The 8,523-nt window shown below is 24.9% G+C and overlaps 1 protein-coding gene across 4 annotated transcripts in view; it reads right to left on the bottom strand.

The window, feature by feature from the left end:
* Nucleotides 1–5,317, bottom strand: part of LOC129983886 (death-associated inhibitor of apoptosis 1-like) — a 50,538-nt gene extending 45,221 nt beyond the window's left edge. The window contains exons 1-2 of one of the 4 annotated variants that reach the window (XM_056093572.1): nucleotides 5,179–5,306; nucleotides 1,600–1,772 (exon numbers count right to left, since the gene is read on the bottom strand). The gene's annotated coding sequence lies outside the window, so the exon portion shown is untranslated. Of the gene's footprint in view, nucleotides 1–1,599; nucleotides 1,773–2,296; nucleotides 2,425–5,178 lie in introns of those variants that run through there. The other 3 variants (XM_056093579.1, XM_056093573.1, XM_056093574.1) reach the window with 3 other exon arrangements.
* Nucleotides 5,318–8,523: the final 3,206 nt, after the last annotated feature.

An 8,523-nucleotide genomic window follows, 5' to 3' on the forward strand; every position in this document is an offset into this window, starting at 1 on the left:
ATACACATTTCTTATGTGATTTTAAACTTCATAGAGATAAAAACACTTATTACTTTTTTGATAATGTTTTTCTTTTTTTTTTCTGATCTGTTTCGCTTTAGGATTTAGAGAAGAATTTATCAAAGAAGATACTTCAAAAGGGGTCGAGGACAGACAAGAATTTTGTTTAAGCTTAACGGCGATAGCGATAAAAAAACTTGCTTTTATTGCTTAAGAATGAGCCACGTAGTCATAAAACCATCTGCTTCACCGATAAACATCTTGCGAAAATTCACTGAATCATGAACAATCTGGTCAAGTTTAAATTTTAAAACATTTTGCAATACAGATGTATCACTTTGAATCCTCTTGTGAAATATTGTAAAAGACCAAGCTCTTTTATAATAACAAAAGCGGGAGAATGCTTTATATTTACATTTTTCTGAATTAATTAGCGGCCGTATAGCTTTAAAAAAGTATTAATTTAGCATAATACAAGTGAAATTCATTCGTTTTTTTTATTTTACCTTTAAGATTTTATTTTCGAATTCACCTTGATAGGGAATTAAAGGATATCTGTTTTAGTTTTTTTTTTTTTTTTTTTTTTTTTTTAGAAAATAAAGATTTTTTTTTCAGTAAAAAAATGCTGGCAAATGCAGAGTTTTATCTTTTAAACACCAAATAAATTTATACCAAACGCCCTGATGTCAACATTTAAAAAATAATTGAAACTGCAAATTTCTAGTACTTAGAGAAGTTTTTGTATGAATTATATAATTAGATCATCATTAATATAGTAATAATTCACCCTTTAAAATTTTTGATTATTTTTCAATTTTGATTATATTTCCACTTTTATATTCTATGTTTTAAAGATAAATATTGTTCTTTTTTAAAAATTCACCTCCATTATTGACAAAATAATTTTGGATAGCATCAAAAGGAATATTTTCGAAAAACCTTCGCCTGTGTCAAAACTTCGGATCTTTAATTTTTTATATTATTTAAAAATTAATGCACTGATATCTGAGTATTACAAATATTATCAGTCATAAAATAGTAGTATGCGCACATAGCTATAGAATTTTCGATGGTAATAATGTAAATATTCAAATTAAAGAAAAATCTAACGTATTTACAAAACTATATGAAAAATGAGAAACAAAGCTGAATGACTCTAAGCTGACATTAATGCACAAGAAATGAATTAAAAAAGGGGTTTTTACATCCTCTTGTAATATTTATGTTTTTGAAATTCGTATTTCACATTAAAATATTCTAAAATAAAGCATTTTTAAATATTCTAAAATAAAGCAATATCATCTCACATATATAGAATGGACAGGGCAATTGCTGAAATTTTTAATACATCGTAACATTGGCATATTTAAAAACAACATTTAATAATTTTTTACTGGGGAGAGTTATAAAGAAAAAAGAATCAAAAAGTTTAAGTTTATTATAGCTTCATTTAAAGGATTCAACATTAAGACAAACAAATTTTTGAAACAAAAAGTTAAGCACAGAAGCAAGCTTTCGTTAATTGAATAAGCAGAATTTAATGCAGTTTTAAATTGCCTTGTTTAATCTATATGAAGACTAAATTTGATTTTTTCTTACCTCAAGATTTTTTAGATTCAGAAAGAAGGCGCTACAAGAACAAGCAAAGGAAGACAAGGAAAGCAATAAACAATCAGAAACTGGGAAGGAATACACGAAATTCACATAGAAAGGCCTTTCGAAGATGCGCTCATGATTCAAGGGGTCGACTTAGGTCGAAAGCCCTTTGAAATCTGAAATAAACGAATATATTAACTAAACAAATTACAAACAAGAGGATTTTGGTATATTTAAGAAATAAACACTTTTGGGAGGGAATGCATTTTCAACATACATCTATTAAAAGTCATCAACTGTGGCATATATAGCGTATCTCAGATTCAGCCATTTGTTTCTCAGAGAACTGACAGTTTTGTTTATTAATGATTAAATTAGACTTGAAACGTTGCAATAAATGCCAGTAAAATTGATTGCGTCACATACTTTCTTAAAGCTCTTCGAGGTTTTCACAAAATTTGACCCGAATCCAGCCATCACTGATTCTTAAAAAGAAATTTAACCAACATAAAAGAACTTTCTAGATATTCAGATATTTTCAAGCTCGGATGCTATAGAATATAGACTAAAAGTGCCTGGTATTCCATTGCGATAAATTTGCATAGTATAACAATTAAATAAAAGCAAAAGCGTAAATTAAAATGAAATAAAAACATATTGAATAAATTAAATAACAATGCTACTTGCTTAAATTGATTACCTGTTTTAAAGTATTAGATGGCGAGACCAACCAAGAAAAATAAAAAATTCTAGATGTCATGTTTTTTTAGAGAAAGCTGGCTGTTTTACTTTTCGATGCTTTCAAAACTGATGAAATATGGAAAGAGCCTATAAATATCGCAGAAGAAAAATCAAAGTATTCTCATCTGTAATAAAATTCATTACTTGATAGTAATACTTCATTCACAAATTGTTCATTTAGTTCAGCATGAAGAACACTTATCTGGAATTTCTCAGAAATGGTTAAATATTAACTTCTGAATAATGATTCCAACTATAAATTAGTCTATGACAAAATATATTAAATATGACATGACATGAGTCTATTTTAAAAAATGCTTCTTCAAATCATATCTTATCGATTGTTCCATGATCTATCAACGTCCTTTCCTAAATAATAATTCAAGCATTCATCAAGCTTCGTTATAGAATCTTTACGGAATATAAACCCTTTACGCCCTTCATTTTATTACTCATATCAGTCGAGTACTTATCAAAGAGACGAATTTTGTAAATAATCAAACAATTAAATGCTCAAGGTAATAATATTGTATTTTGCTGCGCATTTCATTGACTAGCACTTTAAAGAATTTCCTGGTGTATGATAAAAGACGAGATATTTTAATTATCAAACAGTAAATTAATAATTTACCTCGTCCTTTTTGGCAATCTGCGAATAATATTTGATATCGTCTGTCTTAACAATTTATGCCAGCATTTTATAAATAACTCATTAAAAACGATTTTTTTATCAATCAATTTTATTGGAACGAAGAAAATAAAATTTAAATTTTAATAAATGATAATAAAAAAAATGTGTTCCAATAATCTAATATGAATATAACTTCTTTTAAGGACAATAGCAATTTTTTATGATTCTTTTCGGGTTAAAAACAAATTAATATTATTCTGACAAGACATTGTTATGAGTTTGTTAAAGTAGAAAAATCAACCGAATAAAAATTCGGAAATTAACATTTTTAATATTAAATTTCGAGGTTTATTCAATAAAAATCTAAAATTTGTGAGTAGGTGCCATTTTGATCCAAAAACTTTCTTGAATATGATTTGTAAACATTTTCAATTATCTTGATCAGATATTGTTGATTTTCATTAACTATTGAGGAGTTAGTTAATTTTAACTGGTAATTACGTTTTCAATTCAATAAATACTACAAAGAATAACACAGAGCTTTAACTAATTTCGTTTTTTAATAACTACATTTTCAATTTTTCTGATCAGTTTTTTTCTCTTTAATATAAAGCATCAGATTTTTTTTTTAGAATTAAATGTTAAATTTAACTGTAGAATTTCTTTTTAAAAATATTTTAATAGAATATAATTTATTAGCTTTTTGATTTAAAAAAGGATTAACAGATGGATTGATAGAGAAGAATTGACAACACTAGGAATGTTCCCCTATTCCTTGGGGAAATTCCCTTTCTACTTTTCCCTTTGTTAAATTTCCGTTGTAAGTTCCTCCTAAACTGCGATGGGCGTTGCCGAAACTGATGTGTCTTTGAATTCAGTAATTGTACATTAAAGAAATGAAAAAATAATTCTTAAATGAAATATATTTTTCCCAAAATTCAACTTTGTCGTTTTCAGCTATTCCTTTATTCAAAAAAACATCTGCAATTTCGATTAAATGATTTCCTTCTGTTTTTAATATGAGAAAACTATATTAGTTTTAATTAAATGAAACGAAATTATAAATAGCTTTATGATCAGAATAATGCCAAAATTAGATAAAATAAATTAAATATAAACTAAATTTGTAAAATATTCATTGGTTCCAAAAAATATGACACCGCACGTCTGATTCGAAATATTCATTTAAAAATTGCTTCAAGTAAATGTTTCTAAAATTCTAGCAAAATTTAGAAATAATCAAGATAATTAATTATGTATTTGTTACTCATAATTTAATAATCATTATCCTGTGATTGATGAAATAAATAAATGTAAATAACAATAAATTTTTCTTATATATAACTGAGTCGAAATACTCATTAAAAGATTTTTCCTAAGCAAGACATTTTTAACAATTCTTGAAAATTTTAGGAACAATGAAAATAATTTTTTATAAATATTACTAAAATATATTCAGATAATTAAAGCTGTCGAATGAAATTTACACAAGTCAAAATTCCAAATAATTTGCCTTTTTAGTCACATAGTTACATTAATTAAACGTATAAGGTTAACGTAACGTTAAACGTAACAAAGAATTAGAAATCTTTAATTATTTTTTCATAAATAAGTTATTTATGTTGCTCGACACATTTTATTTCACGCAGAATTTCAAAACAATTTAATTTTGTAAAAATTGAGCAAAATTAGTTTTGAAATTTAATTAAATCTGATTTAATTGAGAGGATTTAATAATTTTGGTCACATTTTTATTTAATTGAAAAAAGTTTATCAATAAAGTACTTCTAAGGAATTCATCGAATTTTAATTTGGAAGCTTTAAATTAAAAAAAACTTTAAATTACTATGAGCATTAAATAAAAATAAACCCAAGTTGCAAAATTTGTTAGTAATATTTGAAATCGTTATTTCCCAAAATTATTAAGTGAATTTACTGAATCCTTTATTTCAATAGAAATTATTTAGCTAAAAATTGAGTCAAGATTCAAAATCGTTTTAAAAGTCCGTGTTCATCGTTATAAAAAAAATTAAATTGTATATTACTACCACTCGCAAGATTAACGTTTTTTTTTTTAAAATGTGTATACTGAAAAATTAAATTACAAGACCTCTAATTAATTATTTTGCAAATCAAACTGATATTTGTTTATTTGTCTAAAAAAGAATAATGTTTTCAATTGCATTTATTATTAAATAAAGAATTGTTACCTTTAGCGAAAATATTCCATGGATTATAAAAAAAATCTTGCTTTTTAAAACCCTTTGGTTGGTTCTTTGGTTCAATGCCTTATCACCCAAATCCTTATATAGATATTAGTTTCAGTTATCAGTTTCATGACAAACTGAAAAAGAATAAAGGGTTGATAAAAAGTAGATGCGAAACTGTGTGTTCGTTTGTGATAAACCCTTTTACAGAAAAAAAAAAATGAGAATTTTTCATTATCTCATGTAATCAGTTAATAAAATCATAAAAATGAACAAAAACGATACTCTAATTTTAAACAAAAATGTAATGCTTTGTATTTTTTCTATCAATATATCTTTTATCTAATAATTAGATATATACAGATTACTACAATCAGATGGTGAATTCCCTATTTTTTTTATTAGAGCGCAAATAGTTTTTAAAGTACTAAGTTCCCAGATATTTAGGGAGTTTTTTGCAAAGTAGATTTACAGTACTGGATCATATAATTATTGTACAACCAAAGGTATTGTAAAGTGATTATCAAAAGTTGGCAATTCTTATACAGCGTTGTCAGTGCATAATTCTTGGAATGTTAATTCTATTTTGCTTCTTTCCCAAATCAGAATTTGAAAGACATGCGATATGCTAAACCAGTAATAGTCCATAAAAGAAGGAATATCCACTATACCAAGTTTTCTACCTCATATCTACGAATAAAAACCTAGAAAAATAATTAGTTGAAACCAATAATTAAAAGGAATTTAGGTCATTTTTATTTTCAATTAAGATGAAATGTTTCATTTTTTAAAAAGAAATTCAGAAATGTTTCTCAAAAAATTTGATAAAGATACAGAAACTAGGTTATCGGAAGCAGGAATTTTCGTTTACAACTTTTATAGTTTTTCGGGAAGATTAATAGTAATTTTGAAACTTCCCCCAATTCAGTAAATTTCATTAGAAGTTTAAAAATTTCATCAAAACATCAATTGTGTGTGTGTTTTCTATGTTGCAATAGCCCCCCCCCCCTGCGATCATTAAATAATAAATGCAAGGAAGCACTCAAAATAAAATAAAAAAAGTATAAAAATTTTCTACATAAAATTTTAATCCTCTGTTTTTTAAGAACATTGAATCCTTATTAATATTATCAGTACAATACGGTTTTAATGGCGGCCAAAAAGCGCCAAGAAAAAATTTCGCTAAATTATAAAAATATACTCAAGTGCATCATTATTTATTATGGAAAATTTTGAACGTGCGCATCACATGCTATACAGTTTGACGATTGAAACCGATAATTGGCGAAATTTTTTCTTGGCGCTTTTTAGTCGCCGTTAAAATCGACGAGTACCATATAATTTATGTGTCTTCTGCATAAATCTCGCCATTTATATAAGTCTGCTTACGCCAATGGCGATGATGAAAATATCTGAGCATCAAAGGGTATCTTTCAACATTTTTAAATGACAGAGTGATGGAAAAAAAAAAACGTATAATTGACTTTATGATAGGTAATGGACATCTAAATAGATGTAAAAAGGTGCATTTCAGCGACCAATAAAGTTTTTAACCAATTAAGTTTTGTTCTGTTTAACACTTGTTACAATATCGCTTATATGAAAATTTTATTATATATGAAGATTAGCTGAAAAATTGCAATTAAAAACCATTATTATGTTAAGAGAAGCTTTTCAAAGTATTTACGCATACGTAGAAAATTATTCTCAGAAATGTACAGACATTAAATGCTTCAAATTCCAATCTTTTGAACGATTTGCTTCAAGTTGGAATTCAGTTTAATTTGTAATAGAATTTTTTTTTTTTTCGAGGTCTATTAATTTCAACACATAATAAATATATGCTAGAAAAATAACAAATTAAATATTTTTCCACTATTTATTTTCACATTCATTTATATCCATATGTTATGAATAACAAAAAAATTTCATATCAAAATCTCCTCTGCAAATTAGAAATGTTCTTAATATGATAATTTTCAGATACTAATCAAAACTTTTAAATAATTTTATTATTAAAAATCAATCTTTATATAATTAACATATTTAAAATATTTTATACTTATTTTTGCATTTAATGGTATTTATTAATGTTTCAAAAAATTATTTATTAATTAATTTTTTTATTTTTTATTCTTTATTAATTTTTTATATAAAACCAGCTGAATTTTTAAAATGAGCTTTAAGCAGAAGCAGAACAGTAGAAAAAACAGGTAATTTAATTTGTGATTTTTTTTAAATTTACATCAGTGTGTGTTTAATATTTCTTAACCTATATTGCTATAAATCCAAGATTTCACATATTTGTTGTACATATTTAAAATATTATATATGTTTAGAATTTTATTTTTCTTGAAATTTTTTTCATTATTTTAATTGGAAGTATTTCGTGACTGCAATGAAACATCAGAGTATATAAATATATATATTTTTTAATTTTTTTTATCTGATATCTTTGTGTAGTTTTGATTTGGAAATAGTTTTAAGTAAAGATATCATTTTTTTCTCTTGTTAAATTTTGATTCTGCTGAAATTTCTAAAAAATACCGTTTATCTGTGCCAATATCGAGTTCAAAATATCATATGATTAAAAGATAAGAATTTTGTTATTTTGTTTGCCCTTTTTAAAATTCATTTTTTTAAAAATCCCTGAGGGGAAAATATTATTTTTTATCATCTTAAAAAAATTTAACAGGGATTATCAGGACAGAACAATAAACTCTGATTAATACTTATGAAAAATACCATGCATCTTTCTAAACGACCATCATGCCATCAAGATTTAAAAATCTTACTGTTTCTTTTACAAATGGGCTGATATCCCACCATCGTACTTAAAATGGCATCCTTAATAACAGTATAGACTAAAACGAATCAGCTTTTATTGCAATTATGTAATCAATTTATTTTTTAAGCATTTAAAGAAAGAGAACTTTCTTACTAAATAACTTATTTTGGTAAAAAGTGTATGAATTAAAAGGAATAAATTTTAGAAAAATATATTTGCATGATTATAAAAGTTGAATTTAAGTTCAATAAAATTTTGAATAAAAATGTACAGCTAATATAATTTCTAATTCTTTTGAAACAATTCATATTTTTAAAATTATGCACAATATAATTATTCAATATTCTAATTTTCCACAATCTATAATAAAAATGGGATATTATTTGGATAAAAAAAATGTTTCATCCCAGGTGTTATTTTTAACGTCATTTTTTACAAATTTATTGAAAAAAAATTATGTCAATGTTTTTTGTGCAAAATAAAATCAAAATTATTTTATATATTATTAAAAATAATTTTCAATTTCACCAAGTTCAAAAATCGGACAAAAAATTTTTTTT

Source organism: Argiope bruennichi, chromosome 9, assembly GCF_947563725.1.
Source record: "Argiope bruennichi chromosome 9, qqArgBrue1.1, whole genome shotgun sequence".
NCBI lineage: Eukaryota > Metazoa > Arthropoda > Arachnida > Araneae > Araneidae > Argiope > Argiope bruennichi.